The sequence below is a fragment of the Pleurodeles waltl genome, chromosome 8 (genome assembly GCF_031143425.1).
Source record: "Pleurodeles waltl isolate 20211129_DDA chromosome 8, aPleWal1.hap1.20221129, whole genome shotgun sequence".
Taxonomy (NCBI): Eukaryota; Metazoa; Chordata; class Amphibia; order Caudata; family Salamandridae; genus Pleurodeles; species Pleurodeles waltl.
In genome coordinates, this window is record NC_090447.1 from 144,820,791 (window position 1) to 144,837,987 (window position 17,197).

Sequence of the window (17,197 nt, forward strand, 5' to 3'; positions counted from 1 at the left end):
CTTTGTAAAAATGGCAATAAGCTATTTTCAAAGTGGACACTGCAAAAATCAACAGTTTCTGGGGGAGGTAAGTAAAGGTTAGTTTTGAAGGTAAGTAAAACACTTACAAGTCTCAAGTTTGGGGCATAGGCAGCCCACTGTTGGGGGTTCAAGGCAACCCCAAAGTTACCACACCAGCAGCTCAGGGCTGGTCAGGTGCAGAGGTCAAAGAGGTGCCCAAAACACATAAGTGCCTATGGGGAACAGGGGTGCTCCGGTTCCAGTCTGCCAGCAGGTAAGTACTTGCACCCTCGGGGGGCAGACCAGGGGGGTTTGTAGAGCACCGGGGAGGGCACGAGAAGGCACACAAAGTACACCCTCAGCGGCACAGGGGCGGCCGGGTGCAGTGAGCAAAGCAGACGTCGGGTTTTAGGTTGAAAACAATGGAGAGACCCGGGGGTCACTCTAGTGTTGCAGGCAGGCACCACCTGGGCTAGGCAGAGGGTCGCCTGGGGGTCGCTCTTGCACTGAAGTTGGGTTCCTTCAGGGCCTGGGGGCTGCGGGTGCAGTGTTGGTTCCAGGCGTCGGGTCCCTTGTTACAGGCAGTTGCGGTCAGGGGGAGCCTCTGGATTCTCTCTGCAGGCGTCGCTACGGGGGCTCGTCTCTGGTTACTCACAGGCTCGCAGTTGCCGGGGAGTCCTCCCTGAGGTGTTGGTTTTCTGCAGGCTGAGCCGGGGGCGTCTGGTGCAGAGTGTGAAGTCTCACGCTTCCGCCGGGAAACGTGAAGTCTTTGGAAGTGACTTCTTTGTTGCAAAGAAGTTGCAGGTTTTGAACAGGGGCCGCTGATCACAGGAGTTTCTTGGTCCTGTAGTCCAGGGCAGTCCTCTGAGGCTTCAGAGGTCGCTGGTCCCTGTCGGATGCGTCGCTGGAGCAGGTTTTCGAAGTTGGAGACAGGCCGGTAGGGCTGGGACCAAATCAGTTGTCGTCCTCCTCCTTCTCTGCAAGCTTGTAGGTCAGCAGTCCTTCTTCTTTCTTCAGGTTGCAGGAATCTGATTTCCTGGGATCTGGGGAGACCCTAAATACTGAATTTAGGGGTGTGTTTAGGTCTGGGAGGGCAGTAGCTAATGGCTACTGTCCTTGAGGGTGGCTACACCCTCTTTGTGCCTCCTCCCTGTGGGGAGGGGGGCACATCCCTAATCCTATTGGGGAAATCCTCCAAACTCAAGATGAAGGATTTCTCAAGGCAGGGGTCACCTCAGCTCAGGATACCGTAGGGGCTGTCCTGACTGGTGGGTGACTCCTCCTTGTTTTTCTCATTATCTCCTCCAGCCTTGCTGCTAAAAGTGGGGGCGGTGGCCGGAGGGGCGGGCATCTCCACTAGCTGGGATGCCCTGGGGCGCTGTAACAAAAGGGGTGAGCCTTTGAGGCTCACCGCCAGGTGTTACGGTTTCTGCAGGGGGAGGTGAGAAGCACCTCCACCCAGTACAGGCTTTGTTCCTGGCCACAGTGTGACAAAGGCACTCTCCCTATGTGGCCAGCAACATGTCTGGTGTGTGGCAGACTGGCAGGAACTGGTCAGTCTACACTAGAAGTCGGTATGTTTTCAGGGGGCATCTCTAAGATGCCCTCTGCGTGTATTTTACAATAAATTGCACACTGGCATTAGTGTGCATTTATTGTGCTGAGAAGTTTGATACCAAACATCCCAGTTTTCAGTGTAGCCATTATGGAACTGTGGAGTTCGTGTTTGACAAACTCCCAGACCGTATACTCTTATGGCTACCCTGCACTTACAATGTCTAAGGTTTTGCTTAGACACTGTAGGGGCATAGTGCTCATGCACATATGCCCTCACCTGTGGTATAGTGCACCCTGCCTTAGGGATGTAAGGCCTGCTAGAGGGGTGACTTACCTATGCCACAGGCAGTGTGAGGTTCACATGGCACTCTGAGGGGAGTGCCATGTCGACTTAGTCATTTTCTCCCCACCAGCACACACAAGCTGTGAGGCAGTGTGCATGTGCTGAGTGAGGGGTCCCTAGGGTGGCATAAGACATTCTGCAGCCTTTAGAGACCTTCCCTCGCATCAGGGCCCTTGGTACCAGGGGTACCAGTTATAAGGGGCTTACCTGAGTGCCAGGGTTGTGCCAATTATGGAGACAAAAGTACAGTTTAGGGAAAGTACACTGGTGCTGGGGCCTGGTTAGCAGGGTCCCAGCACACTTTCAAATCATAACTTAGCATCAGCAAAGGCAAAACGTTAGGGGGTAACCATGCCAAGGAGGCATTTCCTTACACTGGAGAACAGAGATAACATATATCTAGACTTGACAGAAGAACAGAATCAATTCTTGGTTAATGACATTGATCAACACTTGGGCATACTAACTAACCTTCCAATTAGAATGGCATTTTTGGACTTCATGCTAAAACAATTTTAGTCAAAGTTTATTTGGAAAACATCTAACTATGGCTCTATCAAATTAGCAGTTGGTACCTAAAAGAAAACACAAATACAGCGTCGAAAGAATAGCGTTTAGTTATACCTCTCCTTAATGAGTCAGCAAGAGGCGGTTTCTTTGTGAAGTGACATCACAAAACAAAATAAAATGATGGACGGAGTGTTGAAACTTTTCAAACACTCACCCCCCAGTCATGGATCTGGGTTTAATCCCTTGTTATTTTGCTCTCCGTGTCAACCCAGTTTGGACCCAGCCATATGCAAATCAGTCTTGACCCTGTTCCCCATGGGAACAGTCCAGCCCGAACTGCCAGACCAGGTCCTCCTTGGACAGGAAACAAGCATCCTCGGACCGGTTTCACGGTATCACCCTTCATCAGCCAGGCTAGCTTGAATCCAGTGGCGCAGCGAGCAAGGGACCCACGTCTGGGCATGCCCCTGCCACTTAGGGCGCACAAAGCAACATCACAAAACAAAATAAAATGATGGACGGAGTGTTGAAACTTTTCAAACACTCACCCCAAGTCACAGATCTGGGTTTAATCCATCGTTATTTTGCTCGCCACGTCACCCCAGTTTGTATCCAGCCATATGCAAATCAGTCTTGACCCTGTTCCCCATGGGAACAGTCCAGCCCGAACTGCCAGATCAGGTCCTCCCTGGACAGGAAACAAACATCCTGGGACCAGTTTCAGGGTATCACCCTTCATCAGCCAGGCTAGCTTGAATTCAGTGGCGCAGCGATCAAGGGACCCACGTCTGGGCATGCCCCTGCCACTTAGGGCGCACAAAGCAACATCACATCTTTGTGAAGTGGACATCCATCTGGTCAGCATCAGCAATGGGCAGTGGAAGGGTTGGGCTATAAGTTAACTGAACCACTCAGGGACATTTAAGGTAAAGAACTCAGTATTGACACAAATTAACAAAATACATGGAACTGCGGGGCTCTACAAATAGGACTCTAGGAAGGGTAGAAAGGATGGACCGAATGGGACCAGAAAAGGGATTCAAAGCAATCAGGAAAGGAACTAACTATCCTCAGTGCAAACAGGATAAGTTAAACCCACATAAAGTATCTTCTCACAAAGTCATTGGTTAGAAAATCGTATGTTTACAGTAGGACCAATAAGCTATAAACTATCAATCTAAAATATAACTAGTCTTTCACATGTCGATGATTGGCTCCCCTTCTCCTGTTCCCATCGTCAGGTTTGTATGATAACTGTTTTGTTGCAATTCTAGCTGAAGTCAGTGCATCCATTGTTGGCTCCTGGGACCATTGCTGTCTCACGCATCCAGGATACTTTTGTATCATTTTCGAGTGCAAGACATCCTAACAGGCAGTTCTCATGAGAAACTTTAAGACATTTACAAATCGCTTGGTCAGCTCCTTGTGAACAATAGACAAGATATATTTTCAGCTTTCACAGAACATGTACATTTAATTAATTATATCTGTTGTGCAACTTAACATGAGGCTTGTCGACTAGGCCCAAACTATGGCTCTCATTATGAACATGGCGGGAAAGACCGCACCGCCGGCGGTGGCGGTAACTACCGCCAACAGGCTGGCAGTCTGGACCGCCAAATAATGAAGCACATGAAAAACAGGCAGCCTGAAAACCACTCACCACCAGCAGAGGAGTGCTGACATCGATGGAAGAGGCCGCCCACAGGCCGACGGAAAGGCCCCACCCGCCCAACAAATAATGAAGCACAAGACTGCTGTCAGTTCCGGGGCGGGGACCACCCCCACGCAGAGCGTGGCGGAAACGATTCAAATAAAAGGAAACCGTCACTGGAGGCACACACAACACACCGAAGCAGACATGGAGAGAGAATGGCAAATCATGCCAGTCCTACTCCTTGCCATATACTTCCTCGACTGTGACCGCCGACGAAGATGACGACGGTAAGTACCCCAACCTACTAAACAAGGGAAGAAAGGGCACAGTTAGATACTCACCCACTCCACCCACCCCGCAACGCACCCCCAACCCCTCACAACATCACAAGCCATACACACCTGAGCAAGACGTACTTACCCAACACAAGGCCAAGACAACCTGCCCAAAGTACACACATGTGCACAACACCCCCCACAATGAAATGATGAACCACGTCTCCAGAGTGTGCCAACACCAAAACTGGGCACACAAACTTTATTACAAATGTAATATCGGAATGTCCAAATAAGGCCATTGGCCAGTCCAACACAAAAAGGCTGAAGGGCCCAAATGGCCCGAACTTGACTCCCACATGTGCACATGGTACTCCACCATAAAGGGACATCAATGGGGCAGCCAGGCACCTCAGGGAACAGGGGCAAGGATCGGAGGGGGTGGGGACTTATGTCTGGGAGGGGGGGCTTGGGCTTACGTTTGGGAGGTGAAGGGGGTTTGGGTTTAGCCTTGGAAGGTGAGGGAATGGGCTTGGACCATGGGGTGGCAGATGGACTAGGGCCAGCCCGTGGCTTTTTGCTCACTGGAGAAGAGGCGCAGGAATGGGAAGGGTGGACAGGGGCGGACTTGGACGTGGAAGGAGTGGACAGGGCAAGGAGGTGGGCACGTTTAGGGATGAGACGGGGTGGCCCAGTGGGTTCGAAAAGGTCAACACGGGACAGAAAACGTTTTTTAGGGGCAGTCGGGATGGACATGGAGGAAGGTGTGGGAGTGGAGGTAGAGGGAGTGCTGGTAACAGGTGTAGGTGTGCTTGACCTGGATGCAGGTGCCTGTACAGCATGCTCAGGTGTGATGGATGTGTGTTGGGTAGGTGTCTGGGAATGTATGAGTGCCTTGGGAGGAGGGGGGGTGGACACAGTGCGACAAGACAGACTGCCAGTGTAAATGGATTTTGTCTGGGTGTCAGCAAGTCTGGTGAGTGTGCTGCAAGTGTCACTCAAAGTCGTTGTGGTGAGTGCTGGTGTGGTGTCTGGGGTGCATGACTGGATGTCTGATGTTGTGGTGACTGCAAGAATGGGGCCAGCAACAGTGACTGAGGGTGCAGTGCTTGTGAGTGTGCATGTAGAGGTGACAGACAGGGAGTCGGGAGAGGTGGCACACTGGGGGAAGTGGATGTTGTCATGTGTGCCTTTGTATGTTGGCTGTGTGTATGCCTGTGGTGGGAAATGTGGTGCATGTGTTTCTCTGTATGTTTTTTGTGTGTTGAGGTGTGTGCATGGCTGTCTGAACGTGTGCTTGGGATGGGTGAAGGGAGTGGGGTGCTGGAAGGGGTAGAGGTGCTGGGAGGGGGGACGAAAAGGCCAGGGTCACTGGCTGCTGTCAAAGAGGAGGCCAGAGCCTGAAAAGATCTCTGTAGGCCAGACATGGCACTGTGAATGCCTTCCAGGTATGCATTGCACTGCTGCATCTGGGATGCTAGTCCCTGGATGGCATTCACGATGGTTGTCTGCCCTACAGAGATGGTCCTCAGGAGGTCAATAGCCACCTCAGTGAGGGCAGCAGGGCTGACTGGGGCAGGGGATGAGGTGCCTGGGGCGAAGGAGACGCCCACCCTTCTGGGTAACTGGATGGGAGCAACTGGGAGGGCGGTGATGGTATGGGGGTGGCAGAAGATGTCAAAGAATGGGTGGGCCCACTAGGGTCCGCCACCACCAGGGAGCTCCCATCGGAGGAGGTATCAGAGTCACTACTGCCAGTGGTAGTAGCCTCCCCGTGGTACTCCCCTCACCCTCCAACCCACTGGTCCCCTTGGCGTCGGTCGACTCTGCCTCCTTGGATCCGTGGGCCGCTGCATCCCCACTCGCTGGTGCCACTGCTCCCTCGCCTGATGATGCTGATGTACACAGACAACACAAGAATACAGGGGTGGGGAGACAAAACAGGAGAGATATATGTTAACACCTGAATGGATGTACATATTTGGTTCACTCATACTCCCACCTAGCTAATACACCAACACGCAGCACCTACAGCTATAGTCATGCCTATGCCCCTGACTAGTGGCCATAACCCTAGCATACAACCATCTCCCACTAGACAGAAGGACCTGAGGAACTGCAGACCTCCCCCTGATCATCTTAGTGCCCATGGGGGCCATATTGCTGTAAGACACCAGTCAGAGTCCCTGCCACTAGACAGCATACAAACTACAGCACCCTTAGACATTCATCAAGGGGGCATGAAAAGGTATTGGTACTCACCCCTTGTGTCTGCTGTGCAGCCTTCAAGCACCCATCCAAGTCTGGATATGCCACCGCCAGAATTTGATGCATTAGGGGGGTCAGGGCCCGATGGGCACCCCTTCCTCGTTGGGAGGACTTCCCTAGCTGGGCCCTGCAGGTTTTCCTGGCCCAGCACCACAGGTCCTCCCACCGCTTCCTGCAGTGGGTGTTCCGCCGGTTGTAGACCCCCAGGGTCCGCACCTCTCTGGCGATGGCCTGCCAGAGTCCCCTCTTCTGATGGGCGCTGACCTGTAGGGGACACAGAGAAAAGTAACACAGAGGTCAGACAATGCCCACTTGATACCGCTGGCTATTCGTCCCCTATGGGATGGACACTTCACAACATCATTTCACCACCTCACTCACGGTACTTGCCACACATTCTACGCCTGTGCAGTTACAAATCGTGCACACATGCATCCACCATCACACACATCCATGCACGTCATCTGCCTACTCACCTACACCTCTGCTCACCCATTTAACTTGGCATACATGGGTAGGACCCCGTCCACCAGCTTTTCCAGCTCCTCCGTGGTGAAGGCCCTTTCCCCTGTGACACTTGCCATTTGAGTAACCAGAGTCAGGACACAGCAGCACACTCAGTGGAGTACTTCCATGCACGGAATCCGGGAGTCAATTGAACCTGGGGTGACGAAATGGCATCCGCTCTGCGGCGGTGTGCACAGTCACTGCCGGTGGCGATCAGGATAGGCCCATATTCCCCATTGACAACCATGTTAACCAATGAATGGGTGCACGGCGGCGAACACCGCCTTACGCCATAACAACAACCGCCAGCGGAATGAGGTCACTTCCACTGCTACATATCTGGATGGCAGGGGGCTGCCATTTGCCAGTACTACGCAGACATTTCCTGGTCATGGGCCCGATGCAGGCCCTATGGACCCCAGCCCTCAGTCGCATGCCCACATGACTATTTGCTACCCACAACAGTCCAGATGTATCAGTTCAAACATGTCACTCCAGTTGTATATCCCACAATGCTTGTGTGTAACCTACATGTTGTACAGCAGTGTTTTATACTCAACAGGTTGTGCAAATGAATGTGTGTCCCTCACATGTGTTCTCCACTCCTCCTAGGTACAGACCTATGTCTCGAGGGAGGGCCCCATCTGTGTACAGACCTCTTGTTGATTTGGAGACCATGATGGAACGTCACATCATTATCAACTACAGACTCACTCGTGCTACTATCCATGAGCTTTGTGCATTACTGAAACCTGTAATGAGACCGGCAAATTGGAATCAGCTTGCCATCCCTACTAAAGTGCAAGTGCTCTCTGTACTCCATTTCCTGGCCACGGGCTCATTTCAGGTGAAATTAGGCATTGGTGCAGGGTTCTCACAGCCAATGTTTAGCCTCATCCTGTCCAAATTCCTGGATGCATTTGTATTACACTTACAGACATATGTGAAGTTTCCCCAAAGGCCTGAACTCACTGCCATCAAGTCAGACTTTTATGCCTTTGCTAATATTCCCCATGTGATAGGTGCAATCAAGGGCACCCACATAGCTCTCATTCCCCCAAGAGTAAATTAACAGGTATACAGAAACAGGAAGAACTTCCACTCAATTAACATACAATTGGTGCGTACTGCAGACCGGTACATTTCACAAGTGCATGCCATGTTTCCTAGATCAGTCCATGATTCATTTGTCCTGAGGAACAGCAGTGTACCACACATGATGGATCAACTACAAGGGGACAGAGGATGGCTCATAGGTGAGTGTATTTGACACTGTTTCTGTACATAGCTGACAGCCAGGCTGTCTGCAAGTGATGGCAGTTTATTACTCTCCTGTTTCGACCACTTTTGCAAGTGATTCTGGCTACCCCAACATGCATTGGCTCCTGACACCAGTGAGGAATCCTAGGACAGATGCAGAGAGGAATTACAATGAGGTCCATGGACGTACCAGGAGGGTGATAGAGTGCACTATAGGTCTCCTGAAGGCTAGATTCCGTTGCCTCCATCTCTCTGGGGGATCCCTATGCTGTGGCCCTGACAAGGTGTGTAGAACAGTGGTGGCCTGCTGCATGCTGCACAACGTGGCTGTGAGGAAATCTATCCCCCTACTGGAGGAGGAGGGTGCTGTATATCCAGACCTGCTTCCTCTGAGAGTGGATGGGAGTGATGGTGAGGATGAAGAGGAAGAAGGTGTACACTCCAGGAACCAAATGATCCAACTATACTTCCAGTGACTATGAGGCACTGTTCACTGATGATGTTGTCTGCACTGCATAATGTCAGTCTGACTTATTCACTATGGGGATGTGGGGTCTGTAGTCATTGACACTGTTACATTAATTTAAGGTGCCATGTGCCATGATAACCAACATGGTGTACAACTCTGTTTACTCCACACATTGTTGTGCGTGGGGTGCCATTCCTGCAATAAAGGTCTGATAATGGAATTTACTGGCAAATGCATTTACACTTACAATTGATTCAACATAATGACAGGGGACATAGGAATTGGTGTACATGTGTTTTATTTGGTGTCCTTAATGCATTGGTGCGCATTTCAGTGATAGGGAGTAGGCTAATGGTGGATGTCCATACTGGGTACATGGGCTCAGCGACTGATGGCAGTGGGTATAGGTCCAATTGTACCTTGCAAGTTGTTGAGTTGCTATTGGCCGGTGAGGATGGTAGCACAGTGGCACACTTGGGAGACAGTTCAAGTCAAAGTCACTTCTTTAAGGGTGCCTTGGTCTTGGCAGTTGTTCCTGTGCCATATCTGGGTGTGAGGGACCGTTTGAGTGTCTTGTGCTGGGCTGCAGTCCAGTTGCTGCTGCTGAGGTTGATGGCTAGTCTGTGTCCTGGGCAGGTAGGGGCTTCCTGGTTTGTGGGGGACTCAGGCTGGCTTGGGTGGTGGTGCTGTAGCACCCCTGCAATAGTGGCCATGGTGGCACTGAGTTGTTTCCACTGCTCCATGGTCTCTTGGTGTTGGGCTATCTGCAGCCTTTGACTCTGCTCCAGGGTGGCCAGGATCTGGCCCATCATGCCTTGTGTATGGTGGTATGCTCCCAGGACCTCAGAGATCACCTCCTGGGCTGCAGCATTCATCCTTTGGCCTCCCCCTGGGCCACTGATGCCCTCCCACTCCTCCCACTAGGCCTAGCCCCCTGTGCCTGTGTCTCCTGCACAGGTCTGGTGGTACCACTTGTACTGGGGCCATCCTCACCCTGCCTGTTGGTAGGTGGAGACTCTGGCCTATGTCCTTGTGTTCCACCAGTCTGTGGCCTGGATACACCAGTGTGGTGTATTTTGGCATGTGCTGATGTTGGTGGCTGGGTTGTACGGGTGTCAGTGGTGTCCTGGGTGGGGCTGCTGGAGGGTGACAGTCCAGGACTGTGTGATGGGCCAGGGTATTCCTCACTCTCCACAATTCCCTCTCCAGTGTCATGAGTGGTGCCTCTGTCTCCATGTGGGGTGCTGGCACTCCTTGGCCTTTCCGTCAAGGGTGGCATGGGTGGTGATGCCTGTGGGGGGGAATGGACATATATGTTACATGTACTAATTCAGATGAGAATGCACAGCTCTGACCTATTTTATGCAGTTTTTTCCCCTGTTGGGCCATGCAGGGACCTTTTGTGGGATTGCCATTGGATTTTGCATGGGATGTGGTGGTGCACTGTGGGTGCTGTGGTGCCTTTGTGATACCTTGCAGGGGTGGGTGGCTGTGCAAAGGGGGAGGGATGTGGGCCTGTTGGTGGGTTTGTGGGCATGCAAGGTGCCTGGATGTGGTGAATGAGGCCATGGTGGGGTGTGATCCTGGTGGTAGTAGGAGGGGTGGGGGGGTGCATGCATTACAGGTGTGGTGGATATCGGGTAATTGTAGATGACTTACCCGAGTCCATTCCTCCAGTGATTCCAGTGAGGCCCTCAGGGTACAGGATGGCCAGTACCTTTTCCTCCCAGTCGGTGTATTTGGGGGTGTAGGTGGGGGTCCTCCGCCAGTCTTCTGTACCGCAATGTGGTGCCATGGACCTCACCTTCCTGAGCAGGTCGTTCCATCTCTTGCGGATGTCGTCTCTCGTGCATGGATGGTTTCCCACTGCGTTGACCGTGTTCACTATAGTCTGCCATAACTCCATCTTCCTGGCGATGGGTGTGTGCTGGAGCTGTGCCCCAAAGATTTGTGGCTCAACCTTGAGTATCCCATCCACCATTGTTCTTAGCTCCCTTTTTGTGAAGCATGGGTGTTAGGGGGTGCCATAGTGTGTGTTGTGGGTGGTGTGTTGTGTGGATATTGGTGGGGGTGCTGTTGTGTGGTTCGGTGTGTGAGCTGTGTGATGTTGCGTTCAGTGTCTGCGTGTTGTTTTGCCAGTCTGGGTTATCCTATTGGCGATGCAAAGGATTGTGGGTGTGTCTGTGAGTGTTTTATAGTGTTGTGGATGTGTTTCAGGTGTGTGGGTTTCAAACTTGTCAATGTGTGCATTTCTTGCTGTTGGGTCCCATTGCTGTACCGCCAATCGTCGTTCGACATCCACTGCTGTGATTTGTGCATCATTATTTGGAGGGCGGGAGATTTGTCTGCTTGGTTATGGCGGGTGGTATGGGCAGCCTTTCCGCAATCAAGGGCCCTGGCAGTGGCTGGAGGTAGCAGAATTTTTGGCGGTTTCTGTTTTTGGCATCTTTATATGGCAGGTTTCTGTTCACCGCCAATGGCGGTCTTCTGTTCACCGCTGCCACTGTGGTCAACGGTGTTTACCGCCATGTTCATAATGACCACCTATATAGCTAATCAATACCTAATATAAATTTTAAGCAATTACATTGCACTCATATGTTAATGCACCCCACTAATACATTTTATTCTATGTGTGCACATCATTTAGACTACAAACTTGAGTTTATTATTGATTTTCAAACATCTCATGGTGGCCACATCAGTGGGCACATTTCCATGAAAAACAATTTTCTCGACGTTACCCTAATTCATGTGAATTCTTAACAGTTAATCATTATGAAATGTATATACCCTCCTACTTCTACCACAAGATTGCAGAAATCCACAACAGCTTCAGCACCCAGACCCCCCCGGCAACCACCAACACCACAGATTCACCTCCGACCAATCTCCTGCTCTCCTAGACCCCCATCAACGACAACAACACCATCGTAATCATGCACACTATCCACTCCAGCTCACCATCTGTCCCATGCCCTCACCACATCCTCAACAAAGCAAGCTCCGTCATCGCACCCCAACGACGGAAGATCATTAACAGCTCCTTTGAGTCCGCCACCTTCCTGGAGAGCTGGAAGCACGCCAAGATCAACGCCCTCCTCAAAAAAACGAAGGCGGACCCAAAGGACCTCAAGAACTTCCGGCCTATCTCCCTGCTCCCCTTTCCAGCAAAAGTAATTGAGAAGGCTGTCAACAGACAACTAACCTGCTTCCTCGAGGCGAACTGCACCCTGGACCCTTCCCAATCTGGATTCCGCAGCAACCACAGTACCGAAACTGCCCTCATCCCTGCCACTGACGACATCAGAACCATACTGGACAACGGCGAAACCGGGGCCCTCTCCCTCCTGGACCTCTCTGCTGCATTCGACACCATCTGCCACCACACCCTATGCTCAAGCCTCAGCAATGCAGGAATCCGCGACAGACCCCTGGACTGGGTCATCTCCTTTCTCACCGGCAGAACCCAGAGAGTCCGCCTCCCCCCATTCTGCTCGGAGGCCACCAAAATAATCTGCGGCGTACCCCAGGGTTCGTCCCTCGGCCCGACTTTCTTCAACATCTACATGGCCCCGCTCGCTAACACCACCTGATCCCACAACCTCAACATCATATCATACGCTGACGACACCCAGCTGATCCTCTCCCTCACCAAGGACTCTGCCAAGACCAACCTCCACGAAGGAATGAAGGCCATCGCCGAATGGATGAAAAACAGCTGCCTCAAACTCAATTCTGACAAGACGGAAGTCCTCATCTTCGGCTCCACTCCCTCCGCATGGGATGACTCCTGGTGGCTGGCCTCTCTCAAGGCCACTCCGACTCCCACCGACCACGCACACAACCTAGGATTCATCTTGGATTCCTCATTATCCATGACCCAGCAAGTCAACATGATCTCCTCCTCCGTCTTCAACACCCTCCACATGATCTGAAAGATCTACAAATGGATCCCCACCGAAACCAGAAGAACAGTCACCTAAGCCCTCGTAAGCAGCAAAGTGGACTATGGCAATGCCCTCTACGGAGGAACCACAGCCAAACTCCAGAAGAGGCTGCAACGCATCCAGAATGCCTCTGCACGCCTCATCTTGGACATCCCCCGCCACTGCCACATCACAGGCCATCTGAGAGACCTTCACAGGCTTCCAGTCAACAAGATAATCACCTTCAAACTCCTCACCCGCGCTCACAAAGCACAGCACAACACCGGACCAGAATACCTCAACAGACGGCTCTCCTTCTACACCCCAACCTGGCATTTCTGCTCCGCAGACTTTACTCTCACAACCGTCCCACGCGTCCATAGAACTACAACAGGTGGCAGATCATTTTTGCACCTCGCTGCCAAGATGTGGAACACTCTTCCCACCCACCTACCTCAGACCAAAGACCTCCTTACCTTCACGAAACTTCTCAAGACCTGGCTGTTCATGCAGTAGCAGCACCCCACCCCCCACCTCAGTGCCTTGACACCCTCACGGGTGAGTAGTGCACTTTACAAATTTCTGATTGATTGATTAATTGGTAATTAATTCAGCTTTCACACTACCACTGTAAGTTCCTAGTAAATTGTACCCCTCGTACCTAGGGCCTGGGTACTAAAAAGGTCTGAGGGCTGCAGCACCAGTTGTGCCACCCTTCAGGGACTCCTGACCTAATCCACACAGTGCTGCCATTGCAGACCGCGTGTGTTAGTGCAGGCTAAATTGAAAACATGACCTGTCACACACCCCTGTGTGCCAGGTCCCCTAACACTGAATGTGCCAGGTGTAAGTCACCTCTAAAGCTGGGTGCATCCAGGCTCATGGGAGGGCATATATACATAAGCAGATATGCCCCCGCTATGTCTCTGTCAATTCTGAGACATAGTAAGTGCACAGGGAAGCCATTTTAAATGCATGTGCTGGACACTGGTCTTACAAGTACCCCAGCTACATGATGGCTTCTCTGAATCCTGGGATGTTTGGTATCAAACATCTCAGGATAATAAACACTCACTGACCCCTGTGATCGATTTATTAAAAATTGCACACAGAGGGCACCTTAAAGGCACCCTCTGAGGACTCTGCAGCCTGGAGACCCGACACCTGAAGTGACCTCTGCACCAGACGACCTCAACTCGGTGAGAAGCCCACCAACAGTGCAGCAGGGCTCCCCAGCTGTCCTGAGCTTGAGTCCACCCCATTGTCATTCCTCCTGGACTCCTCCAAGTCGCCTGCACACAGGCCCCCTCTCCCACAGCCTGGTGGTGAGAGAAAAACAGACATCTTCAGCAACCATTGCACCCGTTGCCACTGGCGCCAACTAAGGAGGTCTACCGGTGCCAATGACATCCCCCGGCTCCCCTAAACTTGAGTCCATCTTGGGTGACCACCTGCTGGAGTCCCCGAAGATGCCTGCAGCTATAACACGCTGGACCCCCTGACCGCAAGTACTCCCAAACAGTGAAACCCAATGCCAAAGGACATATCTGCATCCGTCACCCCTGGAGACAAGGACCAGTGGTACACCTACCTTCCTGGACATCTCAATTCTTCGACTTACCTGCTTGTGGTTCCTAATTGGCTTCCTAGCCAGGGCCTGCAGCCTGTCTTCGTGAGGGCCAAATTCCCATAGAAAACCATTGGGCACCCTACTCCTTACTGCACCTCTGCACCAGGCTACCCTAGTGCCGCCCGATGTGACATGTTGGAGTGGTCCTGATCATTGCCCACAACTTACCCTAACTCCCTGAGATTGGCTTCGTAAGTCATTGTTAACCCTGTGTTTGCTGAACATTGTTTTTCCTCCATAGGATAACATTGAGAGAACTCTGAAACTTGCACTGTGTATTTTTGAAATGCAATGTATTTATGCTTAATAGTCAACTTACCTGATTATGAAGTTCTTGGGTTTGAAACATGTATAAAAAGAATTGTTGTTTTTCTAAATAGGTCTCGCGTTTATTCTTTGAGTGTGTGTCTCATTTTTTGCCTCTGTAATGCTTAGCACTACCTTCTGATAAGCCTAACTGCTTGCCCACACTACCACAAATAGGGCATTAGTCCTGTCTACTTTTGCCTCTGCAATGCCAATTGGGGATCCACTGGACTCTCTGCACAGTGCCAAATACACACCCCCACCCCACAAGCTTCTTATTGCCCACTTTTGTCCCCCTCCAAGTTAGTCTGTTGCTTGCCCAACCTAGCTTTTCTTTTTTTACTCTCTCCCTGCCTCAGCCTCCTCCATTGCTCCACCTCCCCCACTACCAGAGACTCCACTTCCTGCTGACTTTCCCCACACCTGCTCCTCCATTGCTTCCCAGCCTCTCTTATTGCAATCTTTCTCTTGCATTGCTCCACTGCCTCACCAGTCGGAATCTCTTTAAAAAAAAAAAAAAAAAAAACAGTTTGAGGCATACTAGCTAGAATTTGCTACCAAGACTCTCCTTTTAAAAATGCGCTTTTCAGGATGTTTAACTTAAGTTGATATTTACTGCACCCAGACTGGCATCTGCCGTTTTGCAACGGTAAATAAAAAATAAGTAAATCTGTGGTTGTGTCATGCCATATGCTTGGGCATTCATGGTGACGCACACAAGCACATTTTTAATCACACTGGGCCGCAAGAGCTTGCATAAACATCACTTTTTTCTTTTTTCTTGTTGTTTTTTTTGCTGATGCTGTACATCACCACAAAAAATATTTTTCTGCAGATGTTGCATGCATGTCAGTCCTCCTGATTCAGGCTGGAGATTATCGATTTCAAAGCCAGCCTCCTGCTTCCCGATTTCTTCATGCAGAAACCGGATTCCTCAGCAGGCTTCTGTTGACAGGGACTGTTCTTGTTTGACTCAGAGTATGCACTGCCAGTAACTTGCTCCTGCAGGCGATTGCACAACATATTTGTCAGGCTCTCTCTGCCTGCCATAGCGCTTTCTCAATCCTCCTGGCAGGTATATTTGCATTTCTGATATCCAATCCTGCAGCACACTTGCAAGTCCCATACATGCCAAAAGAGCCAATTCATGCCTTAACAGAAGTCAATGGGAGAAATACATTCTACCATTTTTTTTTTTTATCTCCCACTTTCCTCTTCTAAAATGTTGCCATGAATGATGCTGCAGATCGTCAAAAAATATATATTTTTGCCAAAAAGTCAAAAGGTTTCACGGTCACCCAAAGGGAGACCAATTGGCTTCACCAATGCTTGCAGGTTTTGAAAAAGTTGATCACTTTAGATGAATGACTCCAGGAAGGGGTCAATTTGATTAGCTGATGCTATAAAGTGTGCACCGATGTTGCCTATATTGTACTTTTGTTAGTGAACCATGGTAAAAAACGTGATTAGGAAATAATCCAATTTGCAAAAGCCAAAACAATTGTTAGTACCAGCAAGTTGCTAGGAGGCTTATCAGGGTAACCTACATATTTTACTATTGATATCCATGGCCTGATTTGGTTGGATATTCATTGCCCTGGATGGCACACTTCTATTCAGCGTTTACACACATGCTGATCGCAACATTTACAGCCTTGATAAAGTCTATGAGACGAAACACGCTGTTTGCTGTGTACTGGAACTATTCTTTCATGTTATAAATAAACTTCGTTTTCATCTACCTCGTGGCCTTCGACTTTGATTGGCCTACCACTTGGATTTTACTACGCAGGACTGCTCTGTGGTGTGCCCTGGTATTCATCAACAATTGTCATTACTGACTGCCCTAGTCAGTAATTCTGGACACCCTTGGTGGTTGGGTGTCTCGCCGGGCTGGCACCCAAAACATCAACATCAGTCACAAAAGACTCTTTCCCAGAATATTGTGCAGTCACCTGATTGGATGTGCGAGCGTCTGGCATTTACCACCTTTCCTTTTTGTATTGTGTTAGTACCAGTCTTATTTTCCTTTCCATGCCAGGATAACTGCATGACCTGTTTTACTGAGACGCTGGTGGGTGTTCCACCTTCTCGTGTCCCTTCTTAAAATGTCCACCGCGCTTTTGACGTAAATCTGTGATCGATCGGGTCGTTAGAGAAATCTACTGCGTGTCAGCCAAGGGAACGGTGAACTACAACTCCCATCAGCCTTACATTTCCGGTGATCGCCGAGGCAGCCCAGCACACACCAACCTCAACGCTCGTCCCGGAGTGGGAAATATGAAAACTTCACCAGTGGAGTCGACAAGTAGGAGGCTATGCGTGCCCTTATTGCTGAGGTTCAGTTTGTTTCTGTTGGAGAGTGGAAGATACTCTCCTTTGGAGAAGTAAAGAACTGAAAAACACGGACATAAGCCTCCGGCTAGGGTGAGCTTACCGTCAGACCCAGGAGCCGCCTGTACAAAGAGGTAAGAATCACAAGGAAA

At 50.6% G+C, this 17,197-nt stretch overlaps 1 protein-coding gene across 1 annotated transcript in view; it reads left to right on the plus strand.

Annotated features, from left to right (window-relative positions):
* Positions 1 to 16,923: 16,923 nt before the first annotated feature.
* Positions 16,924 to 17,197, plus strand: part of DDIAS (DNA damage induced apoptosis suppressor) — a 169,310-nt gene continuing 169,036 nt past the window's right edge. Inside the window, exon 1 of the mRNA XM_069203941.1 lies at positions 16,924 to 17,179. The gene's annotated coding sequence lies outside the window, so the exon portion shown is untranslated. The remainder of the gene's footprint in view (positions 17,180 to 17,197) is intronic.